The 20,637-nt window shown below is 39.6% G+C and overlaps 1 protein-coding gene across 2 annotated transcripts in view; it reads right to left on the minus strand.

The window, feature by feature from the left end:
- Positions 1–20,500, minus strand: part of clocka (clock circadian regulator a) — a 33,569-nt gene extending 13,069 nt beyond the window's left edge. For both annotated transcript variants that reach the window (XM_079574655.1, XM_079574654.1), the window contains exon 1: positions 20,339–20,500. The gene's annotated coding sequence lies outside the window, so the exon portion shown is untranslated. The remainder of the gene's footprint in view (positions 1–20,338) is intronic.
- Positions 20,501–20,637: the final 137 nt, after the last annotated feature.

Consider the following 20,637-nt stretch of genomic DNA (forward strand, 5'->3'; position numbering starts at 1 on the left):
TCATACAATTTAAATGACTAAAGCTTGGCTGGTTTATCGCTGTACTGTTTTTGTGGACCTTAGTGTTTTTCCTATTGTCTTCCCACAGGTGCCCACAGACTGCCACCATATGACAAGGGCCCAGTGGGACTCGAGTTCTAGCCTAAATATGAATGTGACCCACTTTCACAAAGCAATTACAGTCTGTAGTTGCTGTGTGGGAGTTTCGCCCATAAAAAACAGTGTCAGCGTTTTCTTCCTTGCTTCATGAATAAAATCTGCCATGTGGGAAATATATACATATTTAAACACACAAAAGAAAACAATACCTCAAAATCCCAGATTGCAGCCTGAGCTTCAATATTTAAAACCCCCAACATGTTTCTGTCAAGACATATTTAAAAGGACAATATTTTTATAAAGAGCTTTTACAGAAGAAAGGTTTTGATGCCAAAAAAAGTCTCACGCCACTGAAATGTCAACAGAAGATACTTTTACCCTACGTCTTGTGCAAGATAGAATTCAAGTTAAGACTAGTTGCAAACTTAATAAAATGTAATTGAAAAGCTTTGTAGACAATGTATGAGGCATGTGGAATGATGAATAGTAGTTTAAGAAAACAGAAGTGCTGTCAGCTGAATGAGTATCTGATGTGTTGTGTTTTGACAAGCGAAAGAAAAGGAGGCGGGGCCGGCTGGAATTACGCTAAACTAACTTTGAGCTATGCAGGGCCACACTGCCGACAGCACGTGGTTTCTTTGACATACTTTAGTCACAAAGACCACAACCTTCATCTGAGATCAACGTTTTTCAGTAGAAACAGTCAAACAGGTTTTCATAGTGCAGTAAGGAGTGGCCAGTTAATGTAAGGAGTTGTAGATAATGACCCCAATGCAAAACTTCAAACCTGTTACTTTGATTGATATTTTTTAAATATTACAAATTCTTCAGAGAATTATAGAAAGAAGTAACCTGTTTAGTATTAGTCCAGATTTAGTTATGTCTTATGCAGTGTTAATTTTATCGACTCAGATATTTAGTGATAAAAATGGACTAAAACGAAATCAAAAGTTGTTTAAGAGACTAAAACTATGACTAAATAAAAATGAAAGGAAGAGGCTAAAATTATCCAAACTGCCAATGACAAAGAGCATCATATCATATATATTCACTACCAAAGGAACAGCTCTGAGCTTTGTTCATGTGGGAGAAGCTGCATGAACCAGAGGAACAAGACTAAATATGATTATAATAAATATTATTAATGCAAATTTGACTAAGTTTACATGCAATTTCAGTTGACTAAAACTGGACTAAAATGATTTGACTAAATCTTGACTAAAATTAAATGACATTATCGAGACTTAAAGGGGCTAGATACAAGTTGGCTATTTTATACTCACTACTGCCACCTCAGGTCATATGTGTAACTGCACCTTCTATATTAAACTTGTGCATGACGGCACTTCGGACCCGAAGTAAAAACTTTTTGTGTGACAGCGCAGGATGTTAGAGGCAGTTGTGGTGAATAGGTCTGGGGTCATTCTACACATTAGGACATGGCTGGAACATGTAGGGGGAGGAAATTACATAATTTTAACATTTTTAAACTCTGTATAGTCCCTTTAAGACTAAAACTAAACTAAAATATGTCTTATCTTATGGATGTTTTGTTCTCACTTGTTTCTGTGAAGAACGTTTGTGAACTGTTTTATGAATTACATTAGTGCTGGTTTAGTCTTCATTAATAATGATAATAATAATAATACCTTACACTTGTATTGCACTTTACAAGCTTGAGTTGACAAGTTTCTTAAAGTGCTACACTGCAGTAATTATTCATCTATGCCACACTTGGTGTAATGATCGTTGCTGTTCTGGGGTAAACTGAGAGAAACGATGCTGCCAATCTGTGGCATCAACGCCTCCAACTACCACCATTCACTCACGTACGCACACGCCACATCAGTCAAAGGCAGGGCGTGTAAAGCGTCTTGCCCAAGGGCGCAGACAATGTTCACATCAGCAGGAGCCAGGATTCAAACTTACAATGAGAGCTTAGAATAAGACATCTGAGCCTCTTAAAACCTTATCAATCCTCAACAGTGATGGGAAAATATTTGAGTATAAGTAACATTACTTAGAATTCACTTAAAGGTGCATTTTACAACTTTTTATGTGGGGAAAAAAAGTTGATATTTGTGTGTATTTGACCTTGCAGTGACCCAGGTGGAGCATTGTAGAGACCACCGTGATGGAAAGTGAAGGTGCCATGCTGACCACTCATACAACCGCTGGGTCACTACAAGGTCAAATTTTGTTCATATAAAAAGTTGCATAATGCACCTTTAAGTACAAGTTTTGAAGCCAAAGTATAAAGTACTTTACAACAATACTACTTTAGTCACAAAGACCATAACCTTTGTCTGAGACTAAGATCTGTCAATAGAAACAGCCAATAAGGTGTTGAATACTGTTTGAGTGTAATAATCTGAAATTAGGAGTTTTCTGAATCTGATATAGAAAAACAAAAACATTTTAAACTTCAATTTTAAGTAAACTAAACTTGGATTCCTTTTCATGAAAGCTTTTGTGGCTAATAGATTTACTCACAGTTGAAAGAGTAAGTTCCAAGTCTTTAGTATAGTTACTTCAAAATGATATTACTCGAATAAGTCAAAAGTACTGTGTGATAAAACTACTCCAAGAAGTACAGGTACTTCAATAAGTTTCCACATTGTTTAGTCCTGTTGTGACATGCTTTAGTCCTGCACGGTTTAATCCTGCCTTAGACCTGGTTTAGTTCTGGTTTGGCCCCGCTTTACTCCTGTTTCAGTCCCAGCTACAGACCCAGTTCAATCCAGTTTCAGTTGTTGTTGTTGTTTTGTCTGCTTTGTGTTGCTAATGTTAGTCTATTAACGGTGGCCAAATATTTTCCGGGGTGATACTTGGCACGAGAGCAATCCGGATGATTCATTAAAAATAGTGAGAAGGTAGCACTGACGCAGGCCGAAGCAGGAGGCGGTTTTGTAATGCGACAGACCAGAGCTTGTATAACTGTGATGTCACTGTGCTTCACTGACCCGCTGGCCCAATGACCTACTTTCCGCTCCTCCTCCGATCTAACTTAATCACATCGCACCAGGCAACACCTCCCTGCTCATGCCAACAGCACCACTCCACTGCGTCTGTGTGGGTGGAGAGAAATACCAGCAGTGGTTCACAAACTGTGGATCCGCGCTCGATCCAGTCTGGAAAAAGATTAGCAGTGGTCCTGGTAAACATGTGCAGATTAGGTTTGGAAGTTCTTAATAAACTCATTACTCCTGGTTTGGACACAGATCAGGGCCACGTTTAGGCTTGAATTAAAACTGGAATAACTGTCCTTAGTCCCAGTGGATCCTTTGTTGATCCAGAATTATTAATGTAAATTTTATGATGCATTATAGAGATGCATTAAAATAGCAGATCAGATTATACTCCTGAAAACACAAATGGCAAACCTAATCGTAAGTGCAATATTTGTTAGAAAATTGCAATCCCTTTTTTTTTTTTGCAAAATTGTGCAGCCCTACGTGATAATATATATTTCTAATTTTGTTTATTCATAGGTTGCCCAGCACAGCAAAACGAACAAAACAACAAACAAGCTTCAACAACCAAAACAAAAGAAAAACAGCTCAAGTAAAAAGAACAGTGAGAAAAAAAACGAGAGAAAAATAGGGACATGTACATGTTTTACAGATACTGTAGTTATTATCATTATTATGACGATAATAATCTTAATAATGATTATTATTATCACCATCACTATCATCGTAGTAGTAAAAGTGGGAGAGCAGCAATAGCAGCAGCAGAGATATGATGGCAGCATAATAAATGTTCTGATAATAAATGTATGACAACAGAAAATGTTGTTTATAATGTCTTATAACATTATAGACAACAAATACTTAAACAACAAATAATATTTGAATAGGCAAAATGAGTGGGACTGCATCAGAAATGGACAAATTAAACGGACAAATGAAGTCAAATTCTTTACAAAGAAAAGAGAGAATTTCAAATTTTGATTTTGATACTTTCAATACCAAAATGAACAAATTTTGTACCATCATATTCGTCTAATTGTTGATGCTTTCTGACAGTACTGATCCTGCTCAGTTGAGAATCTACTTCATACAAGATTTAGTATTATCTGAGTATCAGTTTTGTTGTTGTTGTCAACAACCCGAGTATAGTAGTGGTGGTGGTCGGAGGGGCCGATGGCGCAGACTGGTTTCAACAGTTCAACAGTAGCTTATCACCTCCGAGTATGGCGTGAATGAATAATGACAACACGGTAAGGCTACTTGGTAATACAGGCTTGTAAAGTGCAATACAAGTGTAAGGCATTATCATTAGGCCCGAGCGGCCTGCCGTCGCAAGGGCCTATTGTAATCGCAATCACAGCGCAGTGCGCGCAGCGCACTGAACCTAAGTGCGCGGAGCGCACAAAAACAGCGCGAAGCGCTGTCCCCATGTCAACCGTAAACTCACCGTGTAAAACAGTGACAGCCCACACCGGAGGTGTGGGCCCTTTATACTTATTATTGCATTAAAATGAATGGGGGTATATAGTGTGAATGGGGGTATATAGTGGATGACGAGCGCGAAGCGCTCGTCATCCACCCAGGAACCCCACGGGTGCGTGCGGATCGTTGAAAGCTTTCCAAAAATGTATAATATGATATCGTCGCGAAAGCGACGATATTGTTTTTCTCGAAAATATTATTATTAGGCCCGAGCGGCCTGCCGTCGCAAGGGCCTATTGTAATCGCAATCACAGCGCAGTGCGCGCAGCGCACTGAACCTAAGTGCGCGGAGCGCACAAAAACAGCGCGAAGCGCTGTCCCCATGTCAACCGTAAACTCACCATGTAAAACAGTGACAGCCCACACCGGAGGTGTGGGCCCTTTATACTTATTATTGCATTAAAATGAATGGGGGTATATAGTGTGAATGGGGGTATATAGTGGATGACGAGCGCGAAGCGCTCGTCATCCACCCAGGAACCCCACGGGTGCGTGCGGATCGTTGAAAGCTTTCCAAAAATGTATAATATAACATTGTCGCGAAAGCGACTATATTGTTTTTCTCGGAAATATTATTATTCTTTCTTTCTTTCTTCTTTCTTCTTTCTTCTGCTCTTTGAGCAGGAATTTGACCCCCTGAACATAGTCGAAAACTCACCAAACTTTGCCCAAAATTCAGATCCGGCGAAAAATTAATTAAAATGTGTGTTTCATATTGTGGAAAAAAAAAATGGCGCGACAGCGCCACCTACAAAAATCAAAATACATTGCGCCAATGGGGGAGGGGCCGAAGTAAACTTTGTCGTAGAGTGACGAGATTCGGTACAGACATTCGTCATGTGACGCCAAAAAAAAAATATTATTGTGGCCACGCCCCCTGACAAACCGGAAGTCAGCCATTTTGACAGGAAGCCCGGAGAATGCTGAGTCAGCGTTTTCGCTGACGTCGCATTTTAACGAACTCCTCCTAGGGCGTTTCACCAAATGAGCTCAAAATCGCTCCAGCTCATCTCCAGATGTGGGGCATCAAAAGTTATCCAAATTTTTTGGCTAAGTCTTACGGTTTGTTTGCGGCAAAGCCGCAATCTTTCCGAAGTATTTTGCGATTCATCAAAAACGAAAAATTGCTCCCATTTGCGCAAACAAACTCCCATTAAAAATCGGAAATATACATTTTTTTGACCTTTCACCCCTGGACACAGCAAATGTGAAAAAGTGACACTGGGCGCGATAGCGCCCCCTCCAGGTACAGGAGAAAAAATGCATTGTGGGAAAAAAATTAGTTTGTCGGAAATGGATGAAATTCGGTACAAAAATAGTTGATGGCGTCCCGATCCAAAAAGCCAATGAGACCCATATCGTATTTTGTACGGTGTTGCCATGGTGAATCAAAATACATTGCGTCTATGGAGGCGGGACCAATCTGGGCCAACGTCAACTTTGTCGTAGAGCGACGACATTTGGTACAGATATTCATCATGTAACGACAAACAAAAAATATTATTGTGGCCACGACCCCTGACAAACCGGAAGTCCGCCATTTTGACAGGAAGCCTGGAGAATGCTGAGTCATGGTTTTAGCTGACGTCGCATTTTAACGAACTCCTCCTAGGGCGTTTCACCAAATGAGCTCAAAATCGCTCCAGCTCATCTCCAGATGTGGGGCATCAAAAGTTATTCAAATTATTTGCCTATGTTTTACGGTTTGTTTGCGGCGAAGCCGCAATCTTTACGAAGATTTTTGCTATTCATCAAAAACTAAAAATCGCTCCCATTCGCACAAACAAACTCCGATTAAAAATCGGAAATATACATTTTGTTGACCTTTCACCCCTGGACGCAACAAATGTGAAAAAGTGACATTGGGCGCGATAGCGCCCCCTCCAGGTCCAGAAGAAAAATTGCATTATGGGAAAAAAATTAGTTTGTCGGAAATGGATGAAATTTGGTACAAAAATAGATGATGGCATCCCGATCCAAAAAGCCAATGGGACCCATACCGTATTTTTTATAGTGTTGCCATGGTGACGCCCGGGGGCCACTATGTAATCCAGTGGGGCTGACACATAAATTTCACATTATACAACATTACAGCGCGTTAGCGCCCCCTGTCAGGAGCTTGTGGACAGTGGTCATGGAAGTATGGCCCGTTAGGGCCGTCTGATGCTAATTGTGAAATTAAAAAGATTACGGGCACGCTAGCGCCCTCTGCAGGCTGGAGTCATTATTCACATGGAGAGGCTAAAAATGTTGTTTTGACGTTTACTGACAAAGATTAATGGCACATCAGGGCAATAAAATGCAGTGTGGCAACGGTGGCGCCCTTGGTAGGGTTGTGGCACGGATATATAGAGGCGCTAAAGGAGGCACGGCCCGCGAGGGCCGTTCGATGCCGCTTGCGGCTTTAATTCTTTCTTCTTTCTTCTTCCGTCTTCTTTCTTCTTTCTTCTGCTCTTTGAGCAGGAATTTGACCCCCTGAACATAGTCGAAAACTCACCAAACTTTGCCCAAAATTCAGGTCCGGTGAAAAATTAATTAAAATGTGTGTTTCATATTGGGGAAAAAAAAAATGGCGCGACAGCGCCACCTACAAAAGTGAAAATACATTACGCCAATGGGGGAGGGGCCGAAGGAAACTTTGTCGCAGAGCGACGAGATTCGGTACAGACATTCGTCATGTGACGACCCCAAAAAAAAATTATTGTGGCCACGCCCCCTGACAAACCGGAAGTCCGCCATTTTGACAGGAAGGCCGGAGAATGCTGAGTCAGCGTTTTCGCTGACGTCGCATTTTAACGAACTCCTCCTAGGGCGTTTGACCAAATGAGCTCAAAATCGCTCCAGCTCATCTCGAGATGTGGGGCATCAAAAGTTATCCAAATTTTTTGGCTACGTTTTACGGTTTGTTTGCGGCGAAGCCGCAATCTTTACGAAGTATTTTGCAATTCATCAAAAACTAAAAATCGCTCCCATTCGCACAAACAAACTCCGATTAAAAATCGGAAATATACATTTTATTGACCTTTCACCCCTGGACACAGCAAGTGTGAAAAAGTGACATTGGGCGCGATAGCGCCCCCTCCAGGTGCAGAAGAAAAATTGCATTATGGGAAAAAAATTAGTTTGTCGGAAATGGATGAAATTCGGTACAAATATAGTTGATGGCATCCCGATCCAAAAAGCCAATGACACCCATATCGTATTTTGTACGGTGTTGCTATGGTGACGCCCAGAGCCCCCCATGTTGTCCAATGGGGCTGACACATAAATGTCACATTATGCAACATTACAGCGCGTTAGCGCCCCCTGTCAGGAGCTTGTGGACAGTGGTCATGGAAATACGGCCCGTTAGGGTCGTCTGATGCCACTTGTGAAATTAAAAAGATTACGGGCGCGCTAGCGCCCTCTGCAGGCTGGAGCCATTGCTTACATGGAGAGGCTAAAAATGTAGCTTAGAAGTTTACTGACAAAGATTAATGGCACATTTAGGCAATAAAATGCAGTGTGGCGCCCTTGGTACGGTTACATAGACGCGGCAATAGAGGCGCTAAAGGAGGCACGGCCCGCGAGGGCCGTTCGATGCCGCTTGCGGCTTTAATTATTATTATTATTATTATTACATTGCATAATATCAATCAATCAAACTTTATTTATAAAGCGCTTTTCATACCGAAAGGTATCAAAAAGTGCTTTACAGACTACAACATTTAAAACAATACGCCTGGCACAACCTCCCATATATATATTTTATATATTAGGATTAAATAAATAGATTAGTCAGTTAAAAGCTAAGCTAAAAAGGTGAGTCTTGAGCCTGCTCTTAAAAACATGAACGTTCTCTGCAGCCCTGAGCTCCTCCTCAGGTCGTTCCAGAGGCGAGGGCCGTCATATTGGAAAGACACCTCACCATGAGTCTTTTTGTTGACTTTAGGAATAACTAGGAGACCCCTGCCGGAGGAGCGAAGGGGCCATGAAGGTTCATAAGGTAAAAGCAGTTCTGAAAGATAAGAAGGACCAAGACCATTAAGACATTTAAAAAACATTAAAAGAACTTCAAAATCGATCCTGAAACACAAGGGGAGCCAATGCAGCGATTCTAAAACCGGTGTAATGTGGTCCCGCCTCCTGGTCTTCGTCAGGACACGAGCTGCTGAATTTTTAAAAGTTCTAGACCTGTGATACTCTTTTTGGGAAGACCAGAAAGCAGGGCATTACAGTAGTCGATACGACTGGTGATAAAAGCATGCATTAGCGTCTCCGTGTTGGCCCGAGAGACAATGGGGCGGACGCTGGCTATGTTCTTTAGATGGTAAAAATCTTTGTGATATTCTTAATGTGTGGAATAAACGCCAGCTCAGAGTCAAAGATCACACCCAGGTTCTTCACCTGTGAGGAAGGATTAATAGACAGTGACTGTGGTTTGGGTAGAAGTCTCTCTCTCTGGGCCTCAGGGCCGATGATTAACATTTCAGTTTTAACATTACATTTCATTTCATTTTCATAATAAAACAGTGGGCTTTGTAGGTTAAGAAATACATAACTTTGATCTCTTTATTGTATGACACTTTTAACAATAAGTAGTGAGTAAATAAGTACTATAATGAATGAATTAATTCATGTAAAAATATTAACTACTGGGGCTGGTATGAAGTAAAAGTAACTCCTGCTGCACAGCCCTTGTTCATACTGAATGAATTTGCATCGCAGAGTGTTTTCCCCTGAGCCTGTGTACAGTATGTGGGTGTGCTGCTGAGATGTAGGGCAGCTCTGCGGATATGAGTCACAACAGAGTCCCGGTCCACGGCGATGCTCATCACGCACCCTCCACGCCTCGCACCAGCGCAACGGCAGTGCCAGCAGCGCCTATGGCAACGGGACACAGAGTCCAGCCCCAAAAAAGATGCCGCAGCTGATAGTGACTTCATCATCTGCTCCAAATACTCACTGCACACTATATGTACCGTACAGTCAGTCCTTTCAGAAACGTACGGTACTCAATAAACTTACTTAGTCATTTTGCTTTGAATTTATTATTTTACTATTTCTACAGCGCCTTAGAGTTTCTAGTATTATTCTTATAACTAATATTATCCGCAGAAATGTACTCTGTTAAATAAAGGTCGGCTCCGAGGATGATCATTCTTGGAGCATGACGCAGGTTCATTTATCAAAGACAGCTTTTGGGAGACGTGTTGTAAACAAGCACAAATGTCAGACGTTAAACAGACTTGACAAAAATATTTGGCATATCATTCACTTAAACAAATACAATGATAAAATAATAAAATAAAATCTGTCTAAAAGTCAGTTTATTTCTCATGTTTTTCAAATATTGCATGGAAATGTAGCCTCTGGGGGCTGCCTTTACATTCCAGCTAAATTGATTATACCCTAAGCTTTACTATTGTAGATGCTTCATGTGCTTGCTCTTGTTAGTTCAAGTGCTTGCCAAAATGTTAATCCAAAGAATGATTTATAGCACTTGTGCTGTGCAGTGTGTTCATCAGGTTTGGCCTGAATGACAGACCCTATGTTTTCTTGATCCTGCTTCTCAGAGGATTCCTGAAACCTGCTGTGACATTAGCATTTAATAAACCTAATTCCTTGGATTCACAATCGCTGTGCTTTTAACAGGAAGAGAAACATAAACAAACTTTGAAGTCAGTTTGAAAGAAAATTCCTTTTCCAAGTGTGCTCCGTGTGCTATCAAAGATCTAGGATAATGTTATGCAGCAGGCAACACTCTTCCAAAGAGGTCACACGACTCACCAAAAGCACATTGCAGGGATCAATTAACCACTATCCTCAATTCAGGATCCTCAGCTATGGCTGGTCGGGGAGCTCTCGTGCAGCGGATAAGAGGAAGTGGAAGCTATGAGCTGTAGTGTGTCCTGCCCTGTTTTATGGAAATCTGTGGAATGAAACGCGCTCATGATGATGAACCAGGGAAATATGGAGCCAACAATTCACATAAGTGTCTTCGAGGAAGCAGAGATTCTGAGACTGATCCGCACCTGGGACAGTATTAATGAAATCAGTTGCTTTGGTTAAACTCTTTTCTTTTCTGTAGAACTGTCTTTTTTCATAATCTGAGCCCTCAGGAGGGGAACGGGAACGATATGTTTACATACACTACAGACAAATTTGCATTTTTCTCTCACTGTCTTACATTTTTTTTAGGTCAATTAGAATTTCTAAAATCATTTCTAATCTATTTGCTAAATTCCAGAAGAATGAGAGACAGAATTTTCTACACATTTTTTATTACATTTTACCAAACCAAGCATTTACACATTTGATTTATATTTGGTATATTTGCCTTTAAACTGTATTGTGGATTTCCTTCCACAAACTTCTCACAATAGTTGGCAGGAATTCTGGTCCTCCAAACAGAACTGGTGTAACTGAGCCACCTTGCGTGCACATGCCTTTTCAGCTCTGCCCATACATTTTCAACTGGATTGAGATCAGAACTTTGTAATGACCTCTTCAAAACATTGACTTTGTTTTCCTTAAGCCATGTTGTAACCGTTATTAGCAGTTTGCTTTGGGCCATTGTCCATTTGGAAGACCCATCTGCGCCCAAGCTTGCTCTAATTCTTTCCACATAGTGTCCTTTCTTCATTATGTCATCTATTTTGTGAAGTGCACCAGTCCCTACCTACAGCATGATGCTGCCACCCCTGTATTTCAAAGTTGGGATAGTGTTCTCAGCCTTGCAAGATTCCTCCTTTTTCCTCCAAACGTGACGATGGTCATCATGGCCAAATTGTTATTATTTGTTTTTCCGTCAGACCACAGGATATGTCTCGAAAATTTGAAAACTCCAAACTGGCTTTTTTTTCTGGAGTAAGGGCTTCTTCCTGGCAGAGTTCCCTCTCAGGCCATGTCGGTACAGGACTTGTTTCACTCTGGATAATGTCAAACTCTTATCAGGTTCAGCATCTTCACCAGATCTTTTGCATTTGTTCTTGGGTTGATATTCACATGTCAGAACACAGCATGTTCATCTCTGAGACTCAGAACCCGCCTTCTTTCTGATCTGTGTGATGACTGGTCATTTCTATCATTGTTTGAACCAATGAACTTGGCACCTTCAAGTGTCTTGAAATTGCACCCAAGGAGGAACCAGACTTGTGCTTCCACAGACATGACATCGTCATCTGGGCTACCCCAAATTGTTTAAAGGTATAGCAATGTAAGTGTATGTAAACGTAAATCTCTCATTCTTCTGGCATTTGACAAATAGAAATGTTAAAAATTCTAATTGACCTAAAAAAAAATCAAAGTTAATTCTGGTCTAAGATTACAATGAGCTTTCGATATTATATTTATAGAAAATAAAATCTAGATTCAGCTCAACAAATTTTCAGATGCGTTCACACAAATTCAATTCAGTTCAACTGCTCAATAAAGACAAGCACTGTCTGCATTCACTGCATTCACATGTTCGTAAAGGTCTAAAGGGTTTGGAGATTTACATAAAAAATCCCATGAAGACAGATTGTTGTTTTCACTGCAATCTTAATAATTTGTTCACGGACATTCAAATCTTTTGATTCAGTTGTGGTCAATTGTGCAGCTGAATTCCTAAGTGGTAACATCTTAACCTAAAGTGCTGCTGCCGAGCATCAGGAGCCAGCTGTTTCCACTGAGAGCAGGACAAAGGCCGTCTTTGTATGGACGTTTAAAAAGCTGCCTGTGGACGCTCTGCCCCTCGGCAGCAGTGGTGGTTGGCAGGGCTTGGATGGTCTCCTGTACCAGGGGAACAGGACCTGAGCCAGAGGCCAAACAGGAGCCAAGTGGGTCACTTCAGCTCAGACCGAGCTAAGTGAGGACTGCACAATTTGGGAAAAATAGAGTTAACCTGACATTAGATTTGCAATATATGTTTTTAAATGAAGATTGAGTTTGTACATTTTAAACATAACCCAGAGACTTAAAGTTCGAGAGAAGACTTAAGTATGAACTGCTAAACTAAAGGTAGAATCATGCATGTTTATAAAAGTTTAAACTATAGAATTATCAAGTTTCATATCAACCAAACCTCAAGGCGATGGGATAATTTGTTGTTTGCAGTTGATATAGTACTGCCTAAATAATCCTTTTAATTTGCTAATTGCAACAATTGAAATTACGATTTTTATTACTGCGCAGTCTCAGTTGCATGACCAGTATGTGCCAACACTACGCAGCATAACCATCCATCTGAATTACAAAAGAATAAGTCTTACACTTGAAACAGCAATAATCCAAAAGCTAATTGAGAACAGTCTGTCCAAAGTGACCTAAAAGCAAAGATTGAAAAAACTTTAATGAAGACTTTTCAACTGGTGTTGACACGGCATGACATCAGTCATTTTCTGTTCCAAAAGAAAATCATGATTGATGTATGAATAAAAAATGGATCCAAGTGAGTCACCGATGCTCAGATCAAAATAGTAGATGTGAAACCTCATATGTGCCAGATATGTGCCAACCAACAAAAGCTTTCAGCTCTCTCGCAAAATATGTCAAGATATTACAGTCTGAAGCCACAAAACCTCGAAATAACAGCATGAAAGGTCACCCTGCACTTTCACAATGTCAAACGTCTAACCCTTAGCAAAACCAAAATCACAGATTTATTCAACATATTTTTGACATAAATTCAGTTTCAAGGACATAGCTTCCTTTCATTTCCTGCACAGTTGAATCAAACTCACATTCTGAATGCTTGCAATTAGCAAATAGCAAAGAATGCCGTTAAAGATGGTTCTTTTAGTACTGATATTACTGAATTTGATTTTTTTTTTTAAATCCAACCTATATTTTGTTACATGATGCAATGAAGTGCATGTGAATGATACATTATAAAAAAAATACATTTGAATTAAAAGGGTGCTGATAATTCAATATGGATCCGTTTCTGGTGTACTTTGGAAGGTTCAAGCAAGGCAATGTGTGATTGAGGAGTGAATGAATGGCCTGACCCCTTCAATAATGACTTTGACTCTTGAACACCATTGTTTTCAAGTGCTTACAACTATATCATAATGAGTCATAAAGCAGTGGGTGTAACATTAGCAACATTTTCCTAAAGGCTGAAGGTATATTCAAAGGTATCTACATCGGTAGAGTTATCTAAGTTTTTTCATTAGTGTAGAAACTGAGCTGAACTATAAGTATTGTGACAGCACTAATTTGGGCCTGAATTGTATTGATTTATTAATTGTGTTTACAGCCATTGTTAGTGAACAGGTTCAAAAACTAAGATTTCTTTTTGGTTCAATCGTGCAACATGAAACATATGATTTAGGTAAATAATAAACAATAAAAACTTGTAAACTATAATTATTGATGTCTTATATGGAAACGATGTCTCTCGCTTTGATGGGGAAACAGTGGTACCAGGGAACAGGTACCACGTCTCATATTCCCAGGCTCTTGCAATGCATGACGATTGTAGTCAGTGTGGCCAGTGCATGAGGCCTTTTGCATGTTGTCGATCAAGTGTAAAACATACCCAAAGTCAAGGTCAAGAAAAACAACCCACACAGGAGTAAAAGTTACAGACCCATTACATGCTGCTATTTTTAAAGGTTTGTACTCACTACATACAGACTATTTTGCTGTAATAGCTGTGTTAGACGGTAAGACAAACAAGGCTATTGTTACTTTCCCCTGAGAGAACATACATGACACAAAGCACATGTGGATGTAACTTCACACAGAAACACTCGGGCTGTTGTATCTTGTTTTGAAACACCAGAGTTCAAAGTGATCAGAACAGCACCTCTTCATACGGTCTGAGCAGGATTGTACCATGAAATCCCATGACGTAACATTTGAAGTTCAGGGTAAAAATTTAAATCGTGTCCAATGGCACTTTCAAGTGATCACATGAGCGGTCATAAGTGTTATACTAAGTGTAGCTTAGGACCCCAGGAAGACTAGCTACCACTTTGAGGGAGCGAATGGGGATCCTAATAAAGAATAAAGAATAATACTATTCTTTATTTTTTTATTAGAATATTAGAATTACTGGTATCAGATTTTAAGATTTTAAGAGGCTGGCATCTTTTTACAGGCTTTCCTATTGTTTTCATTCACACAATGTGGTATCGGACTGTTACTCAATAACATTGGATTGGAAAAATTGTATGTAATTTAAATCATTTTATTAAACTTAAACTGAGGTTTAATATGTATGGTGTGTGTCATTGGTCAGGGCTGCAACAAAAGATTAAACATATGAAAATAATCTTAAATATTTTAAGTCTTTACATTGAGACAACTTGATTTTACGTTTTGGAAAATCTGGAACATAAAAAATACTGCTGTATATTACTGTATATTTTGTAATTAAATATATAAAATAGGTTCAAATGGTGAAAAGCCATGTAATATAAGTTTAAATTCATCTTTTTGGGTTGTTGTGGGCGGGTCCTGAAGCCATATCAGTTACGAACCACTGGCAATAGTTGTGACATACTGTAGTCAGAGGCACTATCCATGTAATGTTATGACTCATTATTCTGCATGTTCCCATCTCTGCTAATAAATAGCTCCAGATGAAGTCGTGAATTCATGCTATTCATATCTGGACGAGGAGGGAGAGCCAGGAGGGAGCAGTGGTGGAAAGGTCAGTTTGACAGGAGCCAGGCTGAAGGCCTTAGGAGCTGCTCAGGTTTCAGTTCAGTGGAAGTCTTACTCTAAAACTCTAGGAACGAACAAAAGGCCACGAGTGACATTAACCTCATGTGACTGTCATGACTCCTCTCATTAACCAAGAAAAATATGAGTTAGTCCAAGTGTGAAAGTGGTGCTGAAGGCTGTAGTCACCGGCTTTAGGCTGCTACTGCTGAATGAATGAGCACTAGTCTCTGCTTTTCTCTTAACTCTCACGTACGGTGGCTCAAATTCACAGATGGATTAGGCTGGTTTTCCATTTGCCGATAACAACAAGGACTTTAATCGATACTAATCAACAGCTCGTTGATGTTGGAAAAACAGGAGGCATACTTAAAATAATACATTTGACATTTAGATTGTTTAAAATGAGGTGTGCTTGACCTAATCAGCAGTGAGTATATCAAAGTCCAGTTCTTCCCTAACAATTTAAACCGAAGCTTATCTTGATTGAAATGGCGGTGCTAATGTCACTTGCACTTTTTACTTGTTACTTGCATATCAATCAGTAAATCAGCTAACAAGTATTGCAATTCTTATTGTTCACAAAACTTACTCATTAAAGCAGGAATATGCATGCAACAAAGTTAGGGATTTGTTTTAATCAAATAATTGGTTGCCTTTCCAAACGATTATTAATTAACCACTGGCTCTATCTCATTGTACAACCCAATTCATATAAAAACAAGGACATCTTTCCATAAATAATAATGATCTATAATCAAAAAAGGAGAAAGATTAACTCAAGGCAAATTATGAACTTGAATATTTTAGGAAACAGTTGCTTAGTTTTATGTTTATTTACCCACGACTGTGGGGGATCTTCTTCTATTCACCTTATTACGGAAGTTTGCGTGGGGGCCGCCATGAAAAAAAAAAAATCAGTTACTACATGAAAAAAAAGACTTGTTGGTGCAAGAGAACATTGGCCATTTTACAGAAATCAATTTACTAAACATCAGATTTCAGCGGAGAATATTTTCCATCGTTCTCCGTTTAAATGAACGGGCTTCGCGCTCGACTGGAAGTGTCTGTACAACGGAAGTGCAGAGACAAAGCAAAAAGTGGCAAAAGTGGGCGGGGCGGAATAAGGTGAATACAGCTTAATGATGAGCTGCGAATTAGCACTAGCTACAAGCTCTTCATGCATCGCATCAGCTGCAAATATTAATTGTAACTATGTTGATTGTATCGTCCCTGATAAATAAAAAAAAAAAATAAAAAAAATAAAAAAGTTGTTTCAATCAATTAAGCCGATGATGACAATTAACCAATTAATCATGGACTGCCTTATGCAGAATTTGATGTGCTATAACATAAATAAAAGTTAAACCAAAGACAAGAGGCTAAAGGAACAAAGAAATGTAAGTCTTCGAACTGTCCTCCCTCCACAACTCTGCAGCCAAGACATTAAGTATTTGAATTATTTTAGCAACACAAGACAGCAAACACAAAACATGCATAATCCAACTCCAGACAAAGTACTGTAAGGTCACACTGATAAACAACACCAACAAGTCTGTAATAACAAATGACAGACGCAGCCAATAAGAAGTTGCAAGTTCAGTCGGAACATAGTCATATTGTTATTGTTTTTCTTTCAGAGATGTGGTCAAAGTTATCAGAGTTGTAGTCAAAACGCTGCGTCAGCATTTTAACAAGAAGATAGTGTGAAATACAGTAAACAGATGTGGCCTTCCCTGCTGACGACAGCACTGTTTAATATAAAACAACATGACATGAACGCGGAGAACAAACGTCTCCTTGGACTGTTTCTGACGTCAGCAAAAAGACAAGTCTGACATCAGAACGCTACAGGGATGATCCTCTGACACAGTGCACATTTAGGCCACAGCGAAAGAAGCACAAACCAACTTCCACTTATTAGTGCAAGAATCATACAAGTTTGCTATAAAACTGCATGAAACTAACCAAGGTATATGAAATAACGGGTTAGTCAGTTGAGTTCACACGTTACGGATCAGTAATACCATGTCTCCAGGTAATTTACATCTGATTTACCATGAAATAAAGGAGAATTAGTTATCGTAATGAATGCATTGAGCTCTATTACTATGAGCTGCAAAGTACTACCGGTTATTGTTTACAGGGTAAGTATATGTACACAGATTGTATGGGCGCTGTTTTCCCCGTCATTGCCATCACGAGCTGTTGCTCATCCAACAAGGAAATGCCAAAACACAAAAAAACAGCGTGAAGAAGTGCATCCAACCATCCAGCAGGAAGTACAATAAATAAGAACAACCTCATAACCAAATTCAACGATCAGGATCAGGAAATCGGGGAATCAGGGAAAAGCTATAGACATACAGGTCCTTTCCAACCAACAGGCTGTGATGCATGAAATGTAATAGTATAGTTCACAAACATAAAGCAAGGATTAGTCTCTGATCCTGCCATACAGGGGCATGAGCCCATCTGCTCGTTATGTCAGTAAATATGTATAAACTATATAACAGACATTATCAACCACTGACTTAGTTTTAAGGTAAAGTGAAGACCGCAAGCCCTTACCTCCTAATCTGGCTGCAACATATTTGTAGTTGTCAATAGCTTGGAATATAGTTTAATTTCATGGTACGAAAAATCAGATAACTGGAGAAATCAGATAACTCAATAATCAGATCTGATTCAGAATTCCTTTGTATTTGTATCCTATGTATTTCCTTTTTGCCTTTTTGCTGCTGTTTCCTGTTTAGTTTAGGCACACATGTGAAAGATCAGGGAGAAATCAGATTATATGAATATCAGATAATATCAGATTATGCTGTTTACATCTCTCTTTAATAATCTGAGAACTCCAGAAATCAGATTATGGTCAGATATTCGGTCTCCATGTAAACGTAGCCACTGCCAGTGTTTAATAAAAATCCCAAACCCAACAGTGTTTGTGCAACAGCTCCTGGTTTTCGAGTTTGGAGGAAACACATAGAGCGTAAAGCTTTCATTTTGAGGTTTATTTTTCCAAGGATACTGCCTATGTTTCCGAACCCTATTATTAAAAGCTAGATGTATATGCTTTAATGATCAAAATAAATTAGTCAGCAATTAAAATGGATCAAGATAATATCGCTTAGCCATAGTTTGTAAGACATCAGTGGCTCAACACGGTGGGTCAAAGCCAATAAACAAAGAAATCTTCAACATAATGAAAGTGGGTGGTGGATTCCAGAATAACATATGACAATAAAACAGTTATTAATTGTAATTTCGATACAACTTAGTTTGTTGAAGTACAGTTTACTCTACTGCCTTGGTATAATGATATAAACCAGAACTTTTTGCAATACAAGAAAACCAAAATGTTGTTGAGTGGACAAAACAATTCCTTTAGTATTCAGTGAATCAACACTTCACGCTTCAGTTTCTTCTGGGTCATTGTGACACAACATTTTTCCTAAAGTTAGTTAATGACTAGTCTGTGGATGAATGCAGCCTCGAAATCAAAAGTGACAAGCAGCATAATAGGCAATTATTGAATGCCATTTGACCCAAAGAGTTACCTTTAGCACCAATCACATTCTGGAATTGGATGATACTACAATCTCAGATGGAGGACAGGGTGCAACATTACTCTATGGTAAAGACATTCATTTTGACAACATATAGGGCTGGGCGATATATCGATATTTAAGATATATCGATATATTATTAAATGAGATATGGAATTAGATTGTGTATATCGGGATATTTCAAATTCAGATAAGCTATTAAGTTCACAAAAAAACAGGTAATCTCAAGCTGATGTTTTAAAAAAAAGTTTATATTATTCTTAAACTGAGCACTTAATTTTGTTATCTCTTTATATATATATATAAATGCTGCCCTGCTGGCTATTATTATTAAAGTTTTTTTATTCAAATTGATTTAAATGTGCACCTTACGGAGCTTTGCTATACAATGTTCAAGTTTACATTTTATAGTGAGTTTTCAATAAGACTACTCGCATTTGACTTTGACTTAACATTTAATTTCACAGCTCTCACTTTGCGGAAAAATTATCGGGGATATGACTTTTGGTCAAGTTTAGTCGAGATTTAGTTAAAAAAAAATCTTCAGTTTTTGTCTAGTTTTAGTCGACTAAATTTAAGACAAATTTAGTTGACTTTGCATTTATAATATTCATTATAATCATATTTAATCTTGTTCCCCTGCTTCATGGAGCTGCTCCACATGAACAAAGCTCAGAGCTGATCCTTTGGCAGAGAATTTACATGATATGAGGCTCTTTCACACTGTCAATAGAAGTTTGGATGATTTTAGTCTCTCCTTTTCATTTTTATTTAGTCTTATTTCAGTCGACTAAAATAACTGTACATTTTTAGTCATAGTTTTAGTTTTAGTTTAGTTTAGTTTTTTTAGTTTTAGTCAGAAAAATATCACTTTGACTAAAATGAAGACTGAATATTTTGGTCGACGACATGAACACTGCTTAGCACAGACATTGAACTTTGTGACCTTTAATAAAAAAAGAAGACATTTTGATGTCCCAGTTTTAACCTATAGGCCCATAAGAATGTTGTGATATCACGTGAACGCAACTTGAGTGAGATGGACAGCTGTTATAGATTCACTCCTGTGGACAAGAAACACATGCAGGAGATGAACTGAGGCGTGTGAATGAGCAAAGGTGCTGAGTAAAAATTAAAATGTTATTACCCTTGCAGTACGGAGCGTATTACCACGTCCCCCCCTCAGAGTAGAAGAAGCCGGCCGGCACACACAGCAGTGATTGCCGCAGCGCTAACAGCAGCAGCAGCTAGCATCAGTCACAAACAGTCACATACCACCCCCGGTACAAGCTCTGCGATGAGTGACACGCGCTGTCAACGCACGGACACTCGAGACAAATAAAGCCCCGTCGTTTCCCCGCTGAGATCTAACTTTATAATAATGCACAGCGGGCGTATAACTTAGTGCCACCACTGTATGTCAAGCCACTTTCCGCCGGGAGCTAGCTTGCTAACATTAGGTAAGAATGTGGGTCACCGGGCCTTTCGCCAGTCTAAAACAAGCAAAAGCAAAACAGTCTGGTCCGAAAGCGTCAGGGCTACAAAGTGCTCCCGGGAGTCGAAAATGGGAAGCGATCTTACCGATTCAAGGTGTGACACTTGTCCCCGAAAGAGGAGCGCGTTCTTGGGGATATCCCTGCTGCAGGAGAGCGGCGCTGCTGACGCTTGACGGCGCGCACACACTGACAGGACTGTGGGACTGAACCAGAGCCAAAAAGGCGCACTCACCGCCGCTGCTGCTGCTTCTGCTGCTCCTGCTCCTCTCCACACGCGGGCTGGGCGAGTGCGCACATCCATGACACACGGGTAGGGTAACATGTTATGCGATGTGCTGGGACATGGTGTGAAATGGATTAGACTAGGAATGCAGGACCCTGGAA

Source organism: Gobius niger (genome assembly GCF_951799975.1).
Source record: "Gobius niger genome assembly, chromosome: 17".
NCBI lineage: Eukaryota > Metazoa > Chordata > Actinopteri > Gobiiformes > Gobiidae > Gobius > Gobius niger.